This window comes from Erpetoichthys calabaricus, chromosome 6 (assembly GCF_900747795.2).
Source record: "Erpetoichthys calabaricus chromosome 6, fErpCal1.3, whole genome shotgun sequence".
Classification (NCBI taxonomy): Eukaryota; Metazoa; Chordata; class Cladistia; order Polypteriformes; family Polypteridae; genus Erpetoichthys; species Erpetoichthys calabaricus.
The window spans coordinates 42,122,265-42,148,815 of NC_041399.2; positions in this window are offsets into that span (position 1 = coordinate 42,122,265).

Genomic DNA, 26,551 nt, shown 5'->3' on the forward strand with positions numbered 1-26,551 from the left:
GTTTGCTTGTGTAATGTACTTTTTTGTAGATGCTCTCACATGTTCAGTGCTATTAAACTGCCCATGCTTACATCTTCGATACATTTTAAACCTCATTACTTACTTAAAAGATATGTTTCATTGTTGAACAGCATATACATATTGTTACAGCAATTTCAGACATTTATCCCACTCTTCTATCCCACTCACTATGAACACTTTAATATTTGTTCACATTGTGTCAGATCCAATTAGGGACACGGTCTCTGTATCCTGAATGTCTTGTTCAATATTATAAAATAAAAGATGTTCATAGTAACTGATTAATAATTTTTCAGAAGAGCAATTAACAATATTTACAGTATTACTTTTTGCCATTTGTTGATCTTTTTTAATGTAAAGAAAACTACCTGTTAAGAGTACCTTATATCTATAGTTATGATGAACATTTCTTTTCAATAGCTATTGATTTAATGAGTAAGCAGCAATTGAGTGTAAATTGCAGTCTTAGCATTCCCTAGTGGGTTGAACAATCAAGCTTTTCTTAAACTATTGTATTAAATTTGCAAATCCTGTCTTGTGCATAGTCCCTTGGGGTAATTTCTTGTTCGGTAATTATTATTTTTACTGTCATGTACGTTATGGTTTATTTCCTTACAACAGTCAATTTCTTTGAGCTTTAGTGTAATACATAAGTAATTCATGTATCTGAACGTAGGCATGCAGTTCTTGTAGCAGAACATCTAAAGCATTAAATATAGAGCAGGGAAAAATGCTGGCCTTCTTAGTTGCTTATAAAGTCACACATTATTTATCAGGCATTCTTAGCTATTGGAAAAACTGAGGAGCATACTACAGGAATTGTAATTCACACTTTAGTTATTATAAATGTGTGTGTAATTTTTTCCTTCTCAAGTTCCAAACCTAGAATTTATTTTTTATCATTTTTATATCTTTTAATCCATCTATACTTCTATAAAATTCAAAGTTGGCTGATTGAGTGATGCACTGACTCACTCATCAACAAAAACACTATTTCCTGTTTAACTTTAAAACTGAAATTAGGCAGGAATGTACATCTAGGGCATTATTTGTCTGCTAAGGAAGGACATTTCGATATATCAATATTTATGGGTAAACATCCTCTACAATAAAAAAACAAGTATTCCAAAATCTAAAAAATGCTTCATCTGATTTGATTGAAATTTGGAGACATAGAAAAAAGAATATTAGCTAAAAAATTTTTTTTCCTTCTTTCCTCAATAATATTGTAACAAATTTGTTATGCTAACACGCCACATCCTTTTTTCAGTGTGATGCTGACACAAGCCCAGAGAAACTTTAACCAGCAAACCCCGAAAAGCCAGCTGGCAATTAAAGTGAAATCTGCTATCGGAAGCAATGGACAAGTAACATGAACAGCGGCACTGGGCAGTATGGTGGATAGATGAGTAAAAATGGGGTGTCCTGGAAAGGAAAAAGAGAGAGGTTGACATGTGGCAAGGAGAGTTAGCTGTGAAGTGGAATAAGGAAAGTTAGCAAGTGTGGCTTAAAAGTGAAGGTAAGTAAAGGATACAACATATATTACAGCCTAAATATGATATACCGTCCAGACAGTATTTTAGTTAAAGTGAAATAAAACGTCTCTATCACAGAGTGAAAACAAAGGTAATAGACAAGTTAAAGAGAGCTGAGCAGTTGCAATCACAAGAGAATTGGGGATCCTGTGCAAGGAGTCATAAGTAATAGTAACTAGTCAGCACATTAACATAGAATGGTGTATAAGCAATTGTGTTTCTTAGACTCATATTCTTAATGAAGCACACATCAACAAAAATCCTTGAGGCCCTTCTGGAGGAAAGCATGAATCCAGCCAAAGACGCAAGATAAAGAACCAGCACTGGTGACTAAAAATTACAGTTACATGTCCATAGCTTGGGGCAAGAAAAACCTATTTTTCACTTATCAAGGTGTAAAGAAATGCGTGTACTCTAATAGCTAAGATGGGGAAGGTATACAAATAAGGCTTGACCCCAAACTCCACCGGCTGGCTTTGGCCTACACAGGTGTTAAAGGGATCTTGGCTTTTACAGCTCCAAATAATTCTTAAATTTCCAAAAAATATGCCAAAATATGCATAAATGCACTTCTTGGATGAGGAACCATATAAACCTCTGGCTAGGAAGAGCAAGGCCAATGAAATATTTTTATAAATGCAGGATTTTATTTTAATCTCACAAGAAAGAACAAAAATGATAAAAGGAGCAACTATGTGTTTAGAGAATGTTTTAACCATTTCAGCTGACATATTTCAGCTAATAGGCCTTAAGACTTGTCAAGCATTATGGGAAAGCTGAAAGGCAGAACATATAATGCGTTCTCTGGCCAGTCTGTTTTGCTTTGCTTTGTGTAGCTTTTGATCCCCATGGAACTCTGCCTTGAGCTTGTGTGATAATCATTTTCAGTGTTTTTTAAAGTGCATGCTCGTTTAGCAGAAGAAAGTGACATGCTCACTCTGGGCGAGAAGTAGGGAGAGAGTGGCTGCCTTTTATTAGAACTTTTTTTCAAAAAGAGGTTTTAGTGTTAGTTTAGTTGCTTTTTTTCAGTTCAGCTGCTTTTCTGTGTTTTATAAAGAGCTCAGCTCACTTGCAGATATGGCTATTTAAATGAAGCCTGTCATATGCGTTGCTGTGTTACACTTTCCAAAGAGCTCTGTCTCCAGTGAGGAATCTTTCTTTTAATTTTTCTCTTAAGAAAATGTAATCTGTACCTAAGGAACTGGACCACCTGGGAACTGTCACCTGTGACTAAATGAAGGCTACATGAATCCACCCAGGTTATATAATTCTTTGTGTTGCTTATATTTGCTCTTATTTGTTATTATTCAGATATGATTTACAAAAGTTGATGCCTTCATTTAATCATTGTCCAGTAAGCTGAGAGGTTGTTATCCATTTCTTGTCTAGCTTCGGTCCCTTATGGGTATAAAGGACATGTTTTAAAGTCATCTGTTGGAGGCAAACTGGGTTGAAGTAAATGTGTGAAAATAAAAACCAGTCAGACAGCAACCCCCTGATAAAGGTTCCTAAGACTCCATATGTGGGGTATAATATGGATAACAAGACAGGAAAGACATTACAGGTAACAAGTGTAAAGATGGTTTTTGACATTTCTTCCTATTCCATTAACAAAAGAAGATGTTATTTGGTACCTTTTGTGTTATTAGGTGCGTGTCATAGGTGATCTGACAAGACGATAAAACAATGAGGCAAAAGGCAACCCAGAACAAAAAATTTCCAAATCTCAATCCAATAGACCACCTTCACGGGTATCTATGACGATATTCCAGCCCATTTCTTGCTGGGATAATCAACTTCCTGTTGAATGGTGGTCAGTAAATACAATGGAGCAATTGGGACTATTCATCAGTTCCCTCAAAAATCTTCCCAAACTGGTCAAGTCATAAGTTACATAATTAGTTGAGTGTAATATGTCACCTAAAAAACTTTAATAGAGATGCAAATATTTTCATGAAAATTCTTTTCAGCTGCAAAGGTAAGTGTTCTTCACTTGTTAATGATTTTTTGCAAGTTAGCATCATATGCCATGCTAATTTATGAAAGGAGCATTTTTTTTTCTTTTTGTTCTTTGTACATGATTAGTATCAAACGTGTTGAATATGGAAGTAGTGGAAAGATGCAGGTGTCACAGATCAATGAGGAAAACAGAGGAATCACATTTACTACAGGTTTCATCTAGCATTTTGCTAACTTAATCTTGCACGTTCTTTTATACGATGGTCTGTTGACATTTATTCACTGCATTTGCAGATATCTACAGTGCTCCATAGTTTACGAAACTCGCTGTGCTCAGAATGAAACTTGAGAGCAAATTAAAATTTGTTCCCAACTTTTGTGTGAGAGTTTAACAGTGAGTCTTGAGATGTCAGCTTTGATAGAAGAGAGAACAAAACAACAGTCTCAGTGCGTGGAGTGGTCAAAAATCTGTAGACTAAGAGTAACAACAAGTAGATTTTAAGAAGTATACCATGCACAAGATTCTGGCCTGTCATTGGCAAGAAGAATAGTCAAGGGAACACAGAAGACTGAAGCAATGAAAAGAGGGCTTGAACTTGAACCAGCAGTTTTGGAGCAGTATTCTGAATTATGTCATGTTAATGTGTTACCTTGTGGATTTGTAATTCATCCAGATGCTCCTCATCTTGGTTCTAAGTGCTTTGGACTGTTGAGTGTGTTTCTGAACACATAAAGCTCATGAAAGGTTAAGCTAAAGATCAGCTGGACATGGACTATTTGGAAGAATATTTAAATCAGTAAATAACTGTGTTGTAGGTGTATGCTTAAGAATATTGAAAGGTGTGTTTTTCTACAATATCAAGATGATTCCTGGGGCCAAAACTCTAGTCAGATGATATTTTTCCCCTCTCATAATTGCAATTTGAATACAGATTTCAAATGTATTTCCTTACAAAAATAAAATATTCTGTTAAATTCATGTTGGCTGTTAAATGTTTTAAGCTATTTCATGAATATGTTTATTGAAACCTGGTTAAAAGGTTTCAGATTAGAGGCTGCTACTTTGTCAAAATATTTTTAAAATGAGAAGATTTTGATTAAAGAATATAATTTATTCTTATTATTTGTTCTTAACCTTTTTTTGCTTAATTAAGGTGCAGGTTTGAAGGGGGGAATGATTCGTTTTGGTCGACATTCAGCTAGCTCACGCTCATTTGGGAACATTTCGTCTGCCATGCAGCCATCTCCATGTCCAGGATGCCTGATTGTTTGACTATTTCTTTATCAGAAATGGATCCTGTGTAGAGCTTAGAAACAAAGGTAATAGCTCCACATGGTGAAACTCCACTCAGTTCTTTGAAGGTGGTGGTGTACTTGTATAAACAGACCACCTCAGATTGTAGCGAAAGCACTGTTGGACTCTGATATCATAGCTCTGTACACTCTATTAGCACTCTCACCTTTAGACAGAACTGCAGAAATGTGTTGGGCATCATAGCTTGCACCTGCTGTTTAGCCTTCCAAATTGTCATTGTTAAGTTAAGTTAAGGTAATAGCCACATTTGAGTATAAGGTGGTTAACAGCAGACATGCTTATTTGAAAAATGGCTGCCAAGACGTTCTCTTTCAGTCCTGATGCAACCTGACAACAATATAAAAAAAAATAGATGTGCTGCAGATTGCTGTTTGGCGTTCAGTTTCTTTTCTTTTGTGCTTTTGACTAATACACTATATTGTTAGCAATTTTATGCCAAAATGCTCTGAAGACCCTCTCACAAGGAAAATGTGTATAAAACTGAATGGCAACATCAGATGCACAAAATCTGTTGATCTGCATTCTGTATTTAGCCAGTTCTGTTCCTAGTTTGCTGATATGTTGCTCCAGCTCCTGTACTTTAAGGGCAACAGCATCTAGCGCATCTGTTAAATACAAGATTTATACATATTGAAAATGAACTCACACATACCAATCATTACATAATTTACAGTCAGAATCGGTACTGTATATTAATCATTCTTAATGTTATAAAGGTATATTGCCTACAAACTTGCCAGGTAGTTCAAGTATTAAATAGTACAGTTGCACACAGTTATGCATAAAACAATAAAAAAAATTGTTTTTGTCAGTATTATTATCAGTATCAGATTTACTTTAGCTCTTGACTGCCGATTCTTCGTTAGTCACATAAGTGCTACAGTGGAGTTTTAATAAAGATTACATAAAAAATTATTATATTAAAACATGCAAGCAGAACTGATGAAGGAGGACGTGCATAATCATAGTCTGTCAATATATCAATGTCATGTACTTTTTTGGTATCTGTCCCTTGTGTAACGAGTGGCACATCAGAAACAACATGCCGAAAATTGTCTCCCAGATAGCTCTCTACTCCGTTATACACATCTATCTATCTATCTATCTATCTACACAGAAACCCATCCTTGTTTCCTATCTCCCCAGCTGTTCCACTTATGGGACAGCACCAATTCTGAGATGCTTACGATGCACAGACGGAAGGTATCCGTTCTCAGTAAAATGCTGACTACCGTGAGAGACGGCCAGCGATTCAGTCCGGCCGGGACGTCCCTGGAAAAGAAGAATGGAGGAAGGCAGCCTTTTCAGGGCACTGCATCCCCCAGGACGCTAGGTAGCAGCTCTCCTGGATGGCAACAGTTCCCCGGATTCACTCAGGGCATCCTGGGACATGGAGTCCATTTCCTCAGCCCTGTTGGGTGCCGCCAGGGGTAGCTCACAAAGAAACTGGGGACTCCTATTGTTACGACAATGAAGTACTTCGGAGTCATGAGGACAGAAGCCCGCAGTACTTCCGAGCTACTTGAGAATGGATGATGTGGCGCTGAACCCGGGAGAAACACTTCTGGGTCATGGACTACTTAAAGGACTGGTGAAGACCCAGCAAAGGGGCTGGGTGGTAGAGTGACGGAGCTGCTGGAAGGAGTGGAGGATTGTGATTATTGTATTGATTATTCTTTATTATTATTGTTATTCAGCTTCTGTAGCCGAGGATCGGACCGCCAAGGTCCCCGCCTTCGGGGTTGATGTTGATGTTGATGTTGCCATTCACTGGCTCTTGGGACGTGGAATATCACCTCTCTGAAGGGGAAGGAGCCTGAGCTAGTGTGCGAAGTTGAGAGGTTCCGGCTAGATATAGTCGGACTCACCTCGACGCACAGCTTGGACTCTGGAACCAATCTCCTTGAGAGGGGCTGGACTCTGTACCACTCTGGAGTTGCCCCCGGTGAGAGGCGCCGAGCGGGTGTGGGTATACTTATTGCCCCCCGACTTGGAGCCTGTACATTGGGGTTTACCCCGGTGGATGAGAGGGTAGCCTCCCTTCGCCTTCGGGTGGGGGGACGGGTCCTAACTGTTGTTTGTGCGTATGCACCGAACAGCAGTTTGGAGTACCCACCCTTTTTGGAGTCCCTGGAGGGGGTGCTAGAGGGCATACCTTCTGGGGACTCCCTCGTTCTGCTGGGAGACTTCAATGCTCACGTGGGCAATGACAGTGAGACCTGGAAGGGCGTGATTGGGAGGAATGGCCCCCCCGATCTGAACCCGAGCGGTGTTTTGTTATTGGACTTCTGTGCTCGTCACGGATTGTCCATAACGAACACCATGTTCAAGCATAGGAGTGTTCATATGTGCACTTGGCACCAGGACACCCTAGGCCTGAGTTCGATGATCGACTTTGTGGTCGTGTCGTCTGACTTGCGGCCACATGTCTTGGACACTCGGGTGAAGAGAGGGGCGGAGCTGTCAACTGATCACCACCTGGTGGTGAGTTGGCTTCGATGGTGGGGGAGGATGCCGGTCAGGCGTGGTAGGCCCAAACGTGTTGTGAGGGTCTGCTGGGAACGTCTGGCAGAGCCCCCTGTCAGAAGTAGCTTCAACTCCCACCTCCGGCAGAACTTCGACCATGTCCCGAGGGAGGTGGGGGACATCGAGTCCGAATGGGCCATGTTCCGTGCCTCTATTGTTGAGGCAGCTGACCGAAGCTGTGGCCGTAAGGTGGTTGGTGCCTGTCGTGGCGGCAATCCCCGAACCCGTTGGTGGACACCGGTGGTGAAGGATGCCGTCAAGCTGAAGAAGGAGTCCTACAGGACCCTTTTGTCCTGTGGGACCCTGGAGGCAGCTGATAGGTACCGGCAGGCCAAGTGGAATGCGGCTTTGGTGGTTGCTGAGGCAAAAACTCTGGCGTGGGAGGAGTTTGGGGAGGCCATGGAGAACGACTTTCGGACGGCTTCGAGGAGATTCTGGTCCACCATCCAGCGTCTCAGGAAGGGGAAGCAGTGCAGTGTCAACACTGTATATGGTGGGGATGGTGCGCTGCTGACCTCGACTCGGGACGTTGTGGGTCGGTGGGGGGAGTACTTCGAAGACCTCTTCAATCCCATTAACATGCCTTCCAATGAGGAAGCAGAGCCTGGGGACTCAGAGGTGGGCTCCCCCATCTCTGGGACTGAGGTCACCGAGGTGGTCAAAAAACTCCTTGGTGGCAGGGCCCCGGGGGTGGATGAGATACGCCCGGAGTTCCTCAAGGCTCTGGATGTTATAGGACTGTCTTGGTTGACACGCCTCTGCAACATCGCATGGACATCGGGGACAGTGCCTCTGGATTGGCAGACTGGGGTGGTGGTCCCCCTCTTTAAGAAAGGGGACCGGAGGGTGTGTTCCAACTACAGAGGGATCACACTCCTCAGCCTCCCTGGAAAAGTTTATTCAGGGGTCCTGGAGAGGAGGGTCCGTCGGATAGTCGAGCCTCGGATTCAGGAGGAACAGTGTGGTTTTCGTCCTGGTCGCGGAACAGTGGACCAGCTCTATACCCTTAGCAGGGTCCTGGAGGGTGCATGGGAGTTTGCCCAACCAGTCTACATGTGTTTTGTGGACTTGGAAAAGGCATTCGACCGTGTCCCTCGGGGAATCCTGTGGGGGGTACTCCGAGAGTATGGGGTACCGGCCCCCCTGATAAGGGCTGTTCGGTCCCTGTACGATCGGTGCCAGAGCTTGGTCCGCATTGCCGGCAGTAAGTCGAACCCGTTTCCAGTGAGAGTTGGACTCCGCCAGGGCTGCCCTTTGTCACCGATTCTGTTCATAACTTTTATGGACAGAATTTCTAGGCGCAGCCAAGGCGTTGAGGGGGTCCGGTTTGGTGGGCTCAGGATTGGGTCACTGCTTTTTGCAGATGATGTTGTCCTGTTTGCTTCATCAGGCCGTGATCTTCAGCTCTCTCTGGATCGGTTCGCAGCCGAGTGTGAAGCGGCTGGAATGAGAATCAGCACCTCCAAATCCGAGACCATGGTCCTCAGCCGGAAAAGGGTGGAGTGCCCTCTCAGGGTTGGTAGCGAGATCCTGCTTCAAGTGGAGGAGTTCAAGTATCTCGGGATCTTGTTCACGAGTGAGGGAAAAATGGAGCATGAGATCGACAGGCAGATCGGTGCGGCATCCGCAGTAATGCGGGCGCTGCATCGGTCTGTCGTGGTGAAAAAGGAGCTGAGCCGCAAGGCGAAGCTCTCAATTTACCAGTCGATCTATGTTCCTACCCTCACCTATGGTCATGAACTATGGGTAGTGACCGAAAGAACGAGATCGCGAATACAAGCGGCTGAAATGAGTTTCCTCCGCAGGGTGTCTGGGCTTTCCCTTAAAGATAGGGTGAGAAGCTCAGTCATCCGGGAGGGGCTCAGAGTAGAGCCGCTGCTCCTCCGCATCGAGAGGAGTCAGATGAGGTGGCTCGGGCATCTGATCAGGATGCCTCCTGGACGCCTCCCTGGTGAGGTGTTCCGGGCACGTCCAACCGGGAGGAGGCCCCAGGGAAGACCCAGGACACGTTGGAGGGACTATGTCTCTCGACTGGCCTGGGAACGCCTTGGGATTCTCCCGGAAGAGCTAGAAGAAGTGGCCGGGGAGAGGGAAGTCTGGGCATCTCTGCTCAAGCTGCTGCCCCCGCGACCCGACCTCGGATAAGCGGGAGACAATGGATGGATGGATGGATTATTGTTATTGAAGAATTGTGGAGTGTGCAGTGCTTTGTGCACTTTATTTGAAGAAATAATTAAAGAATTCTTCTTGGTGCTTTTACAAGTGTGTCCTGGATGTCTGTCTGGTGGGTTTAGCGAGGCAACAGCGCCTCTAGCGTCCACACTACATACAAAAGAACTACCTCAATTTCACATGAAAAGCTGAACCTTCTTTGCATCTCATTGTGCAAGTCCATTTCTTCTTTTTGCCATTATCAAAGTCGTGAAAACTCAGATATGGTTGTTTTTGGTTTGAAGTAGAACAAAAAGGAACACTACTGAAACACTTTAACTTGGTTTCAGACATTGTTATGATATAACCAGATGTGCCAGATCCCAGCAAGAGAACACTTCAGAGTTTATGAACCAGGAAGTGTGAAAGTGGTATATAATCAAAAACCAACAACATAAGGAAATAAATCCAATACAACTATGGTATGCGCGCAATTGCTAAGGGTGAACTTTCAACAGGTAGATCGGGGGACTTGCCTCTTTGGGGTTCCACACACAAAACAAAAGGAATGTCTTCAAAGAACACATAGGAACAAAATACTGGCAAATTAGATAATTAAAGAAAAATAAAATTTTAAATAAAGGCAAACCAAAAACAGTTGACAAAAGATGGAAACTGAATAAATAACAAAAATATTAAATATGTAAGAAATAAACTTCAGGTAAGTAAACCTGGCTAACCTGTATGTGTTGGGCATATCAAGAATGAGGCACCACTGAATTGAACTGTTACTTCATGACTTCTCTTTTTATCAAAACTCTAGCAACTGCAGTTCTGCAAGAGAAACAGTACTGTTCAAACAAAAATTTAATCAGAGAAGATATGGTGACACAATGGAACTGTTTTGATGTCGTGCTGGAGACACTTTTAAAGATGCAGGCTGTGGTGTTGCATCACACCTTGGCCAAATACCAAGGAAAGAGACAAATGGCAATAACATACCCACACTAAAGGTGACAGACCTCACCACTGCTGAAGGTCTAACCAAGTGAAAGCTGCCACTGTCATCATGTGTAAGGAGAAGCAGCATTCCTTATTTGTGATTGCACCACTTAAAGTGAAGCTGGTGGACACTTCAAAATCTTTCAAGGTGACTCCTTTCTACTAACAGAATTGAAGCAGATAATAAAAGGCCGGTGTGAGTATATGCAGAAAATCATGGATAATGCTTCTGCATTCAAAAACTTGTTTATATGAGAAGAGAAATGAAAGACGCATGCCTTGAGCATCTTAAATTAGAAATGTTAATATCAAGGGATCAAAAGTTGTCTTTTTCTTTGTCACCACATTGTTCTGACACTCTTAATGTGTTTATGAAGTTTAGTTGCCAAATTTACCAATCAGCACATTATGCCTACTTTATTTCATAATATACAGTATGTTACATATGAAAAGCATCCTAATGTGATAATAATACCGTATAGCCCATTTAGTATATTGTTTATTCACAGAGAGTAGAATAAATTAACGCAGGAGTACTTTTTATAGGTCTTAATTTTCCCCTCTGAACTAACTACGTTGATCTTATTATTCACCTCTAGAATAAGGCAGCATCTCGAATTTCAGAAAGCCAAGAATTCTCATGCAGATACAGAGGCCAGTCCTCAAAGGCAGAATCTGACAGACAGCCCATGTCCTATTCCAGGTTATAGCACAGGCTGTGTTCGTTGTTGCCTTTCTCTCCAACTTTTGAGGGTGTGTTACCACTAGACATTCCTAATAAATCTATAGATAAATTCAGATTTTGTACTTCTTGATTTCTGTATATCATTCAGAGATACTCTTTAGGGACACCTGTTTCACTGTGGACCCTTAGCAACAGATTATTAAGTCTATCCGGCAGAGAACATATGCTAAAGTTTTGCTCCCCATTGTCCTTGACAAAAACAACAATTTTTATTCAGTATGTAGAAATATTTCCAAGAGTCTAAGATAATCCTGTTTTGGAGAGAGAGAGAGAGCGAGAAAGAAAATATGAAGTAACTTGTATGCCACCAAGAAGTGGCCTGTCGTTTCTTTTTTTCCCTTTTGCTCTGGTATGGGTGCAAATCAGAAGATGAAAGGGTTTACAATATCAAGCACACCTTAATGCACTTTAACTTCAAAGAAGTGTAGCACTTTTGCTTTGTAGGATGCTTTTTTGGTTCAGTTTCAGATGAAGCAAACAAAAATTGCAATTGCATACTCGACTCTATACTGATTTTATATGACACATAAGACATTTGTAACAGTTTTCATTAGCTGGATCACATAGCGATCACATGTATTTAAACTTTGTCATAATATATAGCACATTTTGTGATATTGCCAAATATTGAATCATAGAACACTGTTCTAAAGCATAGTGGATTCAAAACGTTTACAGATCCCTTCACTTTTTGTGTTCATATAAATTTAAACAGATAAATTTGTCATTTTGAACATTCAGTCTACACTTTGTAACTCATTAAGTCAAAGTAAAAACATGTTTTCACAAAGGTTTCCAAGTTTCATTAACATTTTAAAATGAAAAGCTCTTATTCATATAAGTATTCATACCCTTTGAATCTCCAGATTGTGGTCAGTTGCATCCCGTTTGCTTTGATTATCCTTGATGTGTCTAGGACTTGATTGGAGACCACCTGTGGCATATTGATTTGACTGGACATCATTTAGACAAACACACACCTGTATAATGTATATACTGTAAGGTTCCACAATTCACACCACATGTCAGGATAACAACCAAGCTATGAAGCGCAAGGAACTTCCTGTAGACCTCCATGATACAATTGTGGTGAGGCATGATCAGGGTAAGGGTGTAAAACCATTTCTAAAGCTTTCAGTGTTCCCAGAAGGACAGTGGCAGCAATAATTGTGAAACGGAAGACGTCTGGAACCACAAAGACTCTTCATAGAATTGGCTGTTTAGTAAAACTGAGTTACCGGGCCAGAAGAGCCTTGGTTAGGGAGATGACCGAGAACTCAATAGTCAGTTTCTAGAAGTCTTCATCTGAGATGGGATAACCTGTAGAAATGATAACCATCTCAGTTACACTAAATTAATCAGTCAGGCATTTACGGTAGAGTGGCTATCTCCTGCTTGGAGTTTGCCAAATGCCTTTGAAAGGTCTCTGAGAGCTTGCAGAAAAAATGTAGTTAACTGATGAGATAAAAATGTAACTGTTTGAGCACAATGTAGTAAGGCACATTTAGGGGTCCATGGCTATGTGCTGGTTTTAAATAAAAGCAGTGCACTCAGGCTCCAGTGAGGGGGCGTTGGTGTGTGCAGCAATGTAGTTGAATGTCCCAGGGCATTGATGAGAAGATTGGCTGGACATGCATGAACATGCCGATATTCATTGCTCAGCCTATTTCCTCATTAGCACTCTGGGATTTGTAATGTAAGCACCTACACTTACTAGAAGATTAAGGAGCGCCTGAATAGGATAGAAATGGAGGTTGAACAAGAAAAGACTAAAAAGAATGAGCTAGAGGTTAAAATGAGAAGGAAAGAAAAGTCTATAGTAGATCATGGCAGAGCCGGTGTGACAGTGTGGAGACAAATGGTTGGGAAGTGGCCCCCAGATGGAGCAAATGGATGGTGGTCATGGGGCAGGGTCAATCCTTCTGACCATCCAAGGGGTGACCAACCACACAGAATGATGCTTGCTGAATGGGCAAATGTTGGGGGGGGGGGGATTGGGGGGGTCAGGGCTTGTAGTGTCCCCCACTAAATGCCATAGGATTATGAAGAAATGTTTGTGATGGTTTTTTATGGATAGCTTGTGACTGCGTTTTTCAGCTTCTTTTTTAACCTATTTTAAATTATTTAATTATGGCATTGCACTGTACTTTACTGGTGTTGAACACTACTTGAAATAAAAGCATTGACCACGTTTTGCAGCATCCTTTGCTGTGTATGAGTTCTAATTGTTCAGTTCATCCTCAGTCATCCTTACTCTACTGATATCCTGGGTTAAAGGAAGTATGAACAGCTGTAGGCAACGCAGACATCACACACACTGCTCATTACCTGCCTAATACCATACCTATGGTGAAGAATGGTGGTGTCAGAATCATGCTATAGGGCAGCTTCTCAGTTGCAGGGATAGAGAGACTGGTTAGAGTTGACAGAAAAGTAAATGCAGCCAAATACAAGGATGTCCTTGAAGAAAACCTACTCCATAGAGCACATTGCCTAGTTCTGAGGCGATGGTTCACGTTATAGCACAACAATGGCTGCTTACAGATGATTCCCATCCACTCTAACAGAGCTTGATAGGATCTGTCATGTAGAATGGAATAAATTTGTAGCAGTCCTGTGCTGCTCAGATTCACACCGTCCTAGGAACAGTGATTTAGTTATTTTTTTGGTTGGGATCCCAGGAACGCCCGACTCTCACCACTCACCACAGAGAAATACAGCAAATCAGATAAATAACTGTGCAGTATATTACAAGAAAAGAAAAAAACTGTATAAACAACAAATAGGAAGAAAACCCTTCCCTTACTCTATGGCAATAACAAATACATCACACAAGGATAAACACCGACCATTAAACACTCACAACAATGTACATAAACCAGTCCAAAATATCAGATGCAACTGAAGCTTGGAGAGTGGCAGATACTGTGAACTGTTTATAGCATTGAATATAAAGTTTGTCCTACTGTTTCTGAAGCATTTCTGGATGGGTTTCGTGGAAGTGCTCCCTCCGATGAAGCACAATGCAGACAGAACTTATATCCAATCAGGACAGAAATTCAAGACAACCATGTATAATCCAAACGAGTGAAACGGTGACAGCTCAGACAGACAAACAATGACAATCCTGAGTCTTGCTGGTTGTTGCATTTAAAGGGCCTTCCTTCTTTCCAGCCACTCCTGAGCCCTACGAAACTGTCCAACAGTGCACCACCCAAGGGGCAGCTGGTATATGCTGTTCTCTAGTCCATAATTCTGCTGTATTCCCTATCCCTAGGCCATTGAGTACAGCCGAACCATGGCTTGAGGTTGATGATGTTTACAGTGTCTATTTTCTTAGTCCCTGGCAATCCCCACTCTACCGAATAGGTCACTGGATCCTTCTGCTGGACTATTGTTTCAGGGCCAAAACCAGTTCAGAGCTAGCTTTGTGGTGAATTTGTCAGTGGCTTTGGAGGGGGGATGAAATTCTGATCCAGACTGTGCCACCAGCCGAGAACTGAGCGGGCATATGCCTCAGGTTGTATGAACGAGATTGTCTAGACTGGGCTACCATCATCTTTTACTTCACCTCCATGGTCTGAAGTTGCTCATGGACAGATGTATCGGTTTTGAGTGGATCATGACAGCATTCTTTCCAGAGGATCAGTAATCTGTCTACCTAAAGCTAACAATGCAGGAGTCTTGACTGTAACCTCATGCACTGCTGAGTTCAATGCAAACTGGAGCTCAGGCAGCCACTTAGTCCAATCCTGATGGTGGTCTCCAATGAACGATATTATCATGGTGTTTAAGTTCCAGTTCACCCCGTAGACTTCAGGTGAACCACCCTTCACTGTCTCCAAAACTCTTCAGCCACTGAGCCAATAAATTGTTGGACCCCTGTCTGTGATGATATTTTTCAGCACTTCCACAATCAGGTAAATATCTCATCCTTCAGGGTGGAGCAGATCTTCTTTGCTGTAGCGGTAGCCATCGGGAATAGCTCCACCTATCAGGTAAAATAGTCCTCAACCACCATCAGGTGGTTCTTCTGATTCTTGCTGGCAGGAAACAGTCTCAATAGGTCTATGCCTAGGCACTCCTCTGGAGTGGGGATGCCCACTGGTTGAAGCTGTCCAGAGGGGAGGCCAGGTGGTACAGGTCTGGACATAGGGCCAGATGTCTTTACGTATCGTTGGCCACCATGCCTCCTCCAGGATCTTAGTGTTTTCGTGTGTCCCAGGTGACCACCAGTCGGGCTGTCATGGTAATACTGTAGGAACTGGGGCAAATAGGCTTCGGGAACTAATAATTGATAATGGTAACCTTGATTCACGGTTGGAACACAGTGGTAAAATGCCCCTTGAACTTCCCTATAATGTATTCGGTCAAGCTCCAAGCCCTCTCTCAGTCCCTGACACACAGGACTAAAAGTTTCAGATTGAGCTGTGTCCTGCATGTTCAGGGGAAAATCAGGGCAAGGATATGAGACTGATACTGCACATATTATGAGACTGTCCAATAGTGCAACACCAAAGGGGCAGCTGGGATATGCAGTTCCCTAGTCCGTAACACCGCCAAAAATTGCCCAAATGCAGGTGTGCAAAGATGGTAGAGACTCACCCGAAAGACTTGAAGATGTAATTGCTGCCAAAAAGGCTTCTACAAATCACTAAATTTTCACTGTGCCTATTTTAATGTGAATTGAGCCATTCTTTTTGAATATGAATATTTTTTAGAAGGTATGTTTTGGGATTACATTTTGTCTTGTCTTGTTTTGCATTCATAAATATGTTACATTAATCTAGAGATGATGGAAAGCAGCTATAATTGTAAAAATGTTTACTCTGCTAGCTAGCAGGCAAAAAGTGACACTGCTTGACATTTAGCCTGACTATACGAAGTTATGTTAAACTATTAATTACATTGTGTGCAAAGATGTAACAAAAATTTTAAGAAAAGAGTGATTCTGCTTAATGTCTTATCTGTTGCTATGATACTACAATTAAATTTTCTTCATGACAAGACTATGGAAAATTACTTCTAACCAGAGGTTAAATTAAAGATAGTCCTGTTTTTGAAGTTTTAAAATTATAACACATCATATGAAATTAAAATAAATAGCTGGATTTCAAGTGGGGATTAAAAAGATATATATTATCACTAAGGTTTATGTCAAAGCTGAATATGCTTTGGCAAATAGTTAACACTAGAATTACCAGAGCCTACGAAAAAACTCGTAAATCCGTCCCACCTTAAATCGCGTCTTAAATCCGTTTGCACCTCTCCGCCAGAGTCCTTTGTCATCTAAATGTGCTGATAAACAAAAGCTACTAGCAGCCAGCTATTCCATCCCCCCACCGACTTAGAATGAACTTCTCTCCTAGCTCAAGCCTTGCCTTGATTTGATTACCTGGGATTGAAGTGGAGTTTTACAGTGGAAATAATTCTAGCGTTATTTGGAATACACGCATTTCATGTGTGTTCCATTTCTATAGTAGGTTGTGCAAACACATTTTTAAAACAGAAATGTTTTTCATATTCTAATAGTAAATGACAAAATGTAGGCATAAACTATATAACGTATGAAGCCTGAAGTCCATATATCAAAGAAACACTTTCACAAAAGGTACAAATAAGAGAACACGTGCGCTTTCATTCAAAACATTTTTAAAAAAAAAAGCCGCGTTAGCATGCCACATTGACACACTTATTACAACCGCCGCGGTGGCGTAATGGTATCAGCTCCTGACTGGGGATCAGAGGATGGCGAGTTCGATCCCGCACGGCTCCACTTTGAGAAATGGACTGCATTTATTCTTACAATTTTAGAATAACAACATAAATTTGATTTCAGTCTGTAACAGCCGGTGTAACTTATGATACTGGTAAAGGTTACCTTTTTTTTTTTTTTTTTTTTAATTCACTTTTCATTCTCGCAGTCGCATTCAGAATCAATCCATACAACCCCATCTGACACAGCTGGTTTCACATAAATAAAAGTGCACTTTTATTCAAGACTATAACCGAAGAATAAAGAAAGCAAGTTACAGTTGGTGGTTGATACGACAGCTTGCGTGGTGCAATGTTAAGAACTGCTGATTTCCGATCCGTGCTATATAAAATCATCACATTCAAATATTGACAGTTCCCACACACCCAAGGTCCGCCATTCCTACATTTACGACATGTGTACTTGTTGCAGTGTACACACCTCTCTGTGCTATGGTTCCTATTACAGTGAATGAGCACCTGACACTGTACTTTCTTCCCTGGGGGAAGCTGAGGTCTTAGAACGGAAGTTTGTTGATGCTGTATCATCTTTTCTTTTTCCATCGCCTTTTCCTGTAAGAAGCGACGACGAAGTTCCTCTGCAAGGTGAGCCATGAACATTCTTCTTTTCTCAGTGGACCCCGTGCATGCCTTATACAGTACGTGTGCGTTCATCGCTGCTAGGTCAAGGATGTTGTAGAACACAGCAACCGGCCACCTGCGTGTTCCTGTTCGCACTGAACAAGCACGCGCCTTCTGGTCCATGATGTTCTGCCTTTTTGGATTGCGGCAGATTTGGAGACAAAGTACATGTGCAATGCCACTCCTTATTTAGGAAAAGATCCCAGTCGTCCCACGGGAGAAAGACTTTCCGAGTCTGTGGTCATAAAGCTTATGGAGCCATTTCTGGACAAAGGCAGAACCGTAACAACAGACAACTTCTTCACGTCACTTTCGCTGGCTAATAGACTGCTGCACCGCAATACAACTCTGCTTGGCACCATGAATAAAGTGCGGCGGGAACTTCCACCTGCAGCTAAAGTCAGTTCAGTACACGAACAATTCTCCACGCTGGTGTTTAGATCTCCCAGTGCCATGCTGACAGTGTATGTGCCCAAAAAGATGAAGTCTGTCTGCATTCTCAGCACAATGCACCATGATGTGGAGATTGGGCAAGATAAAAAAAAAAAAACAAACACGGTCACAGACTACAACCACATGAAGGTATGCTAATGAAAAACATATTAGTGTGACGAAGTATTCTGGTGCTATTCTGGTGATAAAATGATTTCTTCAAAATGTCACATATATTTGTCTTTCTTTTTTCCCCAGCGTGGCGTTGACATCATGGACCAGAAGGCGCGTGCTTGTTCAGTGCGAACAGGAACACGCAGGTGGCCGGTTGCTGTGTTCTACAACATCCTTGACCTAGCAGCGATGAACGCACACGTACTATATAAGGCATGCACGGGGTCCACTGAGAAAAGAAGAATGTTCATGGCTCACCTTGCAGAGGAACTTCGTCGTCGCTTCTTACAGGAAAAGGCGATGGAAAAAGAAAAGATGATACAGCGTCAACAAACTTCCGTTCTAAGACCTCAGCTTCCCCCAGGGAAGAAAGTACAGTGTCAGGTGCTCATTCACTGTAATAGGAACCATAGCACAGAGAGGTGTGTACACTGCAACAAGTACACATGTCGTAAATGTAGGAATGGCGGACCTTGGGTGTGTGGGAACTGTCAATATTTGAATGTGATGATTTTATATAGCACGGATCGGAAATCAGCAGTTCTTAACATTGCACCACGCAAGCTGTCGTATCAACCACCAACTGTAACTTGCTTTCTTTATTCTTCGGTTATAGTCTTGAATAAAAGTGCACTTTTATTTATGTGAAGCCAGCTGTGTCAGATGGGGTTGTACGGATTGATTCTGAATGCGACTGCGAGAATGAAAAGTGAATTAAAAAAAAAAAAAAAAAAAAGCTAACCTTTACCAGTATCATAAGTTACACCGGCTGTTACAGACTGAAATCAAATTTATGTTGTTATTCTAAAATTGTAAGAATAAATGCAGTCCATTTCTCAAAGTGGAGTCGTGCGGGATCGAACTCGCCACCCTCTGATCCCCAGTCAGGAGCTGATACCATTACGCCACCGTGGCAGTTGTAATAAGTGTGTCAATGTGGCATGCTAACGCGGCTTTTTTTTTTAAAAATGTTTTGAATGAAAGCGCACATGTTCTCTTATTTGTACCTTTTGTGAAAGTGTTTCTTTGATATATGGACTTCAGGCTTCATACGTTATATAGTTTATGCCTACATTTTGTCATTTACTATTAGAATATGAAAAACGTTTCTGTTTTAAAAATGTGTTTGCACAGCCTACTATAGAAATGGAACACACATGAAATGCGTGTATTCCAAATAACGCTAGAATTATTTCCACTGTAAAACTCCACTTCAATCCCAGGTAATCAAATCAAGGCAAGGCTTGAGCTAGGAGAGAAGTTCATTCTAAGTCGGTGGGGGGATGGAATAGCTGGCTGCTAGAAGCTTGTGTTTATCAGCACATTTAGATGACAAAGGACTCTGGCGGAGAGGTGCAAACGGATTTAAGACGCGATTTAAGGTGGGACGGATTTACGAGTTTTTTCGTAGGCTCTGGTAATTCTAGTGTTAATGTTGGCTAGGCTGCTTCTATTTTCAGATGTTGATTTTTTTGTTTTTAAGATAAGGTCCACCTTGAAAAATGTGAATTAATATGAGTGTTAATAGTCTCAATTTTTAAGTAGTTTTGCTGAATTTATTTACAGAACTGCAGCTCACTGCAGTAGACCCTTTACCCAGAAAAGACACCAGTAATGTCCAGTATGAGACTGAAAGGACAGGGAGGATAAAAGTAGAAGGGAAAACAAAACAGTAAAGTGGATAAAATACAAAATACTATGCTTTAATGAAAATAATATAACTCCCAAGAGCCTCTTTAGGGATTTGAGACACCATAGTGAGGTTTTGCTACTGCTCACTGGCGGCCTGTAGGATGACCATTCTTTCATAATGAATCCCTGACCCAAATTCACTGCATCATTCACAGACTCATTGGCTCTATATATAAACTAAAACTGATTCAGGAAGGCTTTTGTACCATTCTTGAGATAATTCAAACTAGAGTACTCAAAGGCCTTCATTACTACAGAGGTCTAAGAGACTGATCTGGAGTCATTTAGGCCTATACTCTTTAATTTTTCAGTACTGGAATGATTGAGGAGGTCTTCAAGCAGGCAGAAACAATGCACAGATCCAAAGATTGAATGAAAATGTGAGCACATACTGTAGACAACCAGTCTGCACATTGACTGAGTGTGTAGTTGAAAATAAAGTCTGAGCCTGCAGCTTTTTAAATATTTTGCTCCTTGAATAAGCTGCAGACGTCTTTTGTGGGGATGGCAGGAGTGGGAAGCTGGACAAAGTAAAAGTGTGAAGTGGCAATAGTGATAGCATCAGTTTGATTAATGTCCCTTTGTCTTCCAAAGAGACCACAATACTAATTCAAGTGATTTGCCAGACAAGGATCAAAAGAGCTGGTGTTTTTTTTCCCTTATAGTTAGTGACCAGCTGAAGGACTTTCCTAGCTGACACACTGTCATTTGCAGGCAATTGTTCCTGCTGCTTATCTGAGCACTTTCTTTTGGCACTTTTAATCTATTTCTCCAAAATATACTTTGCCTTCCTATATTTTTCAGGACTGCCAGTTCTGAAAGCAGTTTCTTTGCCCCAAAATAATTGCATTAGCTCTGGAGTGAACAAGGTTTGTCTTGTCATTGCTAAGTTTTTTGTTGGGATGCAAATGTCTTCACAAGAATTAATATATGAAATTACATCATCTGTGTGTTTATATTGTGACGTGTGAGTCCTTGTCTTGCACCCCAAAACATGAGGCTGAGTCTCAGTACTTTAGCAAAACCAACATCATTCAGCTTGAAACAGGAACAGCAGGGTTATTTATTGTAGGAGGATCTTCCATTCAGACACAGCAATCAGGCAGGGTGGTGGCCAAGTTAGTGGCCAAGTAAACCTGTTCCCTACATTTATAATGTTCCTTGCATCACCCATCAATGGCAAGCGCTTATACCGTGATGGTGATCAACTCAAGTCTGCTATAGCTGCGAGCCTCTTTCGTGTTGGGAGCCCGCGGTTACCTCTGCAACTGATAAACTATCTTCCATAAACGTGGCGATCACGCTTTGGGATGCTCTTTGGCGTGTCGTCCTGTTGGGGGGGAGTCCCAAATGAGTTTAGAAACATTACAATATATTTTGGTTGTAGCAGTTTAAAATGCATCGCAGTCTGTACAGACAAAGCAATCCTAATGTTCCTCTACTGTGTCACTGGTTCACCTTTCAACTGTCAACTTGTTTATAAGCAGGAGTAAAATGAATCATAGAGTGGTCAAAATGATCAAGGGGGGCATGAAAGAAAGCACAAAAAGGTCAGAATTAGCAAGTGGGGCATGAAAGAAAGCATAGTAAGCATTCTTAACCCTTTAACCGCCAACTCCCTAAATATTCCTCATGCCAGGCGAAATCTGAACAATTTTCAGTTTTTTACTTTACGTTTATTCAAGCAGTATTTACCTGCTGAAATGTTTCAAATAAATGGTCAAAGGACGTAGCTTGAACAAGCGGTCACGGTTTGGATCTTTCTTATCTGGCTCAGATAACAGGCAGCAGTCCAGTTGAGATGTTGGGGATACACCCACTCATTGCCATCATCCGATGCGTCATCATTCACAGTATCATGCAGCATACGTTGCTGATCATCATTGTCGCTAAAATCTTCTTCATAACTGGTACAATCAAGTTCAGAATTATTGTCCAAAATCGCCTGCAAAACCTCACTTGAAGTCAGTTTACGTTTCGCCATATTCACAGCTTTCACTTCCGAATCACATCACGTGACCAGCCAATACAACCGCAGAGTTGTCGAAATACAATGTAGTAATAATACCCACGCCAAACTGTCAGTTATACTACGCGCCAGGCATTCACATAACCATAGGCAAATGTGCCGGATAATTCCGGCAGTAAGGCGTCAGCAATAACGCTACGATGCCGGATATATCCGGCAGAGGGCGGTTAAGAGGTTAATGGCCACATAGCACAGATCTAGAATATTCCCATCTCTGGTAGGGCATTTATTTTTTGTCAACATTTAAGGAATACCTGGCTTACATTCATATGGTTAAATATACCTCAAAATAATGATTTGTGAGTCTGGGTGGTCTTTTTCTACCTCGGTGATTACATTAGCGAGCCACCACTAAACTTTGCACGTATTGGCACAAGAGCAAATGTAATCCCTGACCAGAATCACAGGGGAAATCTTGTATGGTAAATGAAATGGCTTACACCGAATGACAAGCAATTCTAGGTCAGGGGAGCATGACTTAAAAAGATTTACACCAACCTTGAGTAACACACTGCACCGATCTTTTGTTTTGTTGCACTTTGGTAATGCAGTCAACTAGGTGCAGCTTGAAGCCAGGTAAATTCAGAGTCAGCCACGTTTCATTGAAGCAAAATGCACATAATAAAGTAAAGCTTATTTTGGTACATTTTAACAGGTGCAGTTTGTCCAGTTTCATCACCAGCAAGAGTACATTGGACAGAAATATTCCAGGCGGGAGTTGTCATATTCCTCTCTTCCTGTAGCAAACCAGGACGCTGGCTATTTTCCCTCCAGTCCTTCTCTACTGTGCTACCTGTTTAGCCACGTGGGCACCCGTGATCAACAACAAAGTTATACGTTCCATGGATGTAGTTATATGTGGAGGTACAACAGGTGGCACCGTGCTTCCAATATTCAGAAGTTCTTTTGATGTGTATGTTGTATGCCACTGTGTACTGGCAATAAATTTAAAATAAAAAGACAGACCACCTGTTTTGTCTTGGTAGAGTAATATTTTACTCTACTTTCCCCTTTTGTATTATTAATATGTAGCCTTTGTCAGAATGCCTCAAATCTCACAGATTTATAAAGTTTATAAAGTATTGTACCATATAACTTCTCCCCACCTTCCCTTCTACATCTATAACCTCAGGCACTTAGTTGTAGTAAAAGACAAGCAGGAGTTAAGTTACACTTTAAATAATGTATTATTGATAATATGCATAAATAATAACAATATGCAAAGTACATTTGAATACTGGCAAACATACAACCTGATAAATGGTGAAGTGTAGTTTCAGGCGGCACACAGACTTGTTAGTTACTTAAAATGTCTCTAGTTAAGGCATCATTTGTGGTCAGCTTTCTTCAGAACAGGCCGCATGCATGCCTGTCTCAATGTGACTGCTGAGCTGTGCTCTTCATTGTGTTGTCCTTTTCAGTTCATGGTGTGAGAGGGAGAGAGTGAGGTAAAGCAAGCAAATTTATAGGTTTTCTGTCCTTCCCCTAGAGCCAATAGGACGTCATGGTACTTAAAGGCTTCTGATACAAGCCAGTTCCAAACAGCCATACTTCAGACCAATGGGGGGACACAACACCTTCACACCTGCCCTCCAAACCATATGTTAAGCTAAAGCTTGGCAGTTAGGCAACCTGGCTTTCCTGTGGGGGTCGACTGCGAGACTTTAGCAGAGAAATATTGGCCAAACTTGTTTGAGGCACTTCCCCCAACCCTGTCATAAAATTACAAAGAGACTCATTCCTAAAAGGGGAGAAGGGGTTCTTAACCTTCAATCCATTGCTGTTATTATCAATAATGTAACACTAATATTACATTGCTTTGTCTAAATTACAAGTAAAGACTTACAAAATATTTATCAACTTGTATGCAAAATTTCACATCACAACACCAACCAAACTTCTGTGGCTGCCAGCTCGGTTGCCAAGAGAATTCTCAAATGCAAAAAGAAGAAAGAAGATGTGTCTTAAGCTTGGCCTAAGGACAAGAAGAAGGTGGTTAGAGTTATGCAGGTTAAAGATCCAATGAACCCTTAGTTGTTAAAGAAATGCACTAGTGGCCAAATGTGTAGTCTTTATCCCTGGAAGACAGGCCAGTTCTGGGTGTGCATGGCTAGTTGATGAAATGTCCTGACAAGACTTTCCTCATCGGGGAATAATGATTTCTGAATGTGAAAGCAAGGTAATTGTTCACACTGGCAATTAGGAAACATCCTGTTTTGTAAATGAAGATATACTCTGCTGTGTTTAAATAGTTTCTTGCCATGAACTCTTCTCATTATGTTGTTCAATAAAAGCTTCTATTTTGTATTTTTAGAAGCTGTCACTTTTTTCTTGAATCTCACAAAAAATATCCCTGTAAGAAATATTATAAACCATTAATTGTATAAGGTAAAAATACCTTCCAGGTTCTAGAAGCTTTCGAGTACATTTGTATGATTTTTATTTTTGCTTGAATTAACTTCCTAACATTTCACCTATGCTCATACACTAGAAGATGTGAACTAATGTAAAATGTCTCTTTTCAATTTCTTGTACTAACTGCTTCTCGAATCATTTAGGCAATAGTACATTTGAAAAGGGGAGTCTAAAATATGTTCTATAAAACCTATTTATACACATATAAAACTTTATTGTCGTAGTAAGACATACAGATGCCAGGGAAATGATAAAACATATTGCATGAGTTTTTTGTTTTAAAATGATAAATGTCAATGTTGTATTATTTTTTAAAGAGCGGACTATGTATGCAGACTGTAGTGTGATCTTAAATAGATTTATTCTGTGAATGTTGTATCCATGTTCCATTATTTTGTCTTGTTATGAGTAACCTTTATAATTTGACTAACCAGGATACAGAATTATGTATCTCTGACCATGATGTAGATGCCGGGCAGATAATATATTCAATCTCAGTGGTATTGAAATTGACGACTTGTATGCAAATGTGGGTGTCAATTGTGATTTATGGATCAAATTTCAAATATCTTTTATCTGTTTACACAGCTGAGAAATGGTCAAATCTGTCAGATGTAGAAACAGTTTATGGCATAAACTAACATTACATTACATTGTCTGCACTTGAAAATAGACAAGACAAAACATCAGATAAACATTGTATGTCTCTTATTACTTGAGTATGAACCTTGCATTTATATTAGTTCTTGGGGTTTTAATCATCGTTAGAGTGGACTGCTGCCATAAATTCATTTGTGGTAAGCCAGGCTTACAAGATCAAATTTATTGTCTTGTGCACATCATACAGTTACATTCTTACTTGTATGTCTCCTCAGAACATTTACAGTAATACAATACAAACAAAATATTCCCACACACTAACACAAAATATACATATTTTTTATGTTACAATATTTGCTGTTATAATTCATGTTCTTATAATCTGTTGGTAGAAACTGTCACCAAATCCACTGATGCATGTGCCAATGGTCCTGTTCCTTTTTCCAGAAGGAACGAGTGAGAAAAGTGTGTTCAGGTTGGCTTAGGTCTTTAATTATGTTATTTGTCTTTCTAAGACAACTAGTGTTGAATACAGAATGTCCTAAACAAAAAGAAGCTCAGTGTTGGTGATATTGTGTGTAGTGCTTTTCTATCTTGAGTCAAGCAGGTGCTGTGCTGGGATTTTTTGCTTCTAGACAAGTTGACCTGAAGTTTGCATCTGTAAAAGTTAGTGAGAACAGATGGAGAAAGAGGAAGTAAAGGCGTTGGTGAGCCAACTTGACAATAGCCAAAGTGTGATGTGCCAACTTGAGATCTTCAGTGATGGTCACTCTAGGAAATTAAAGCTGTTGACCCACTACAATGCATCCCTCCTATGTAGATGAAAATGTGGTATGTCTTCTGCGTTGTAAAATCTATGAGGCAGCTCTTTGGTTTTGCTTACATTAAGGGTGAAATTGTTGTCCTAGCACCACTACAGTATCTCTTAGGACCACTACAGTATCTCTCGTCTATAAGCTGTATCATCATTAATGGTGATCACCAAGCCTTTAGTGGCAGTGGTCATCAGCAAATCTAATGATGGAGCTGGAGCTATTTTTGGCCACACAGTCACAAGTGAACAAGAAGTACGGAAGGGGGCTCTGCACACTACCCTGTGGATTGTCTCTATTGAGGGTCAGTATGGAGGATATGATGATGACAATCCACACATGCCGAGGTCTGTTGTTTAGGAAGTCTTAAATCTAGCTGCAGAAAGTGGCGCCTTAAACAAAGCCCTAAACTGAGTAGTGTGTGATTGGCATTGCTACTACAGTAGTGTTAAATGCTAAGATGTATTCTATAGTCAAGACTCTGGCATGACAATTTTTATTAGCTAGATGTGCCAGGAATGTATGAAGTGCAGGGGATTTGGCATCCTCTGTGGACCAGTTGCAACTATTCTCAAATTGGAGGTGATTATAAATATCTGGAATGTTCCATTTAAAGCACTTCATCATGACTGGCATGAGAGTCAGTGGTCTGCAGTCCACTTTTGTTTTCTTTGTCACACGAATAATTGTTGTCCTTTTGAAGAAGTCGGGCAACACATATTCTATCAGGAAAATATTAGAAATGTC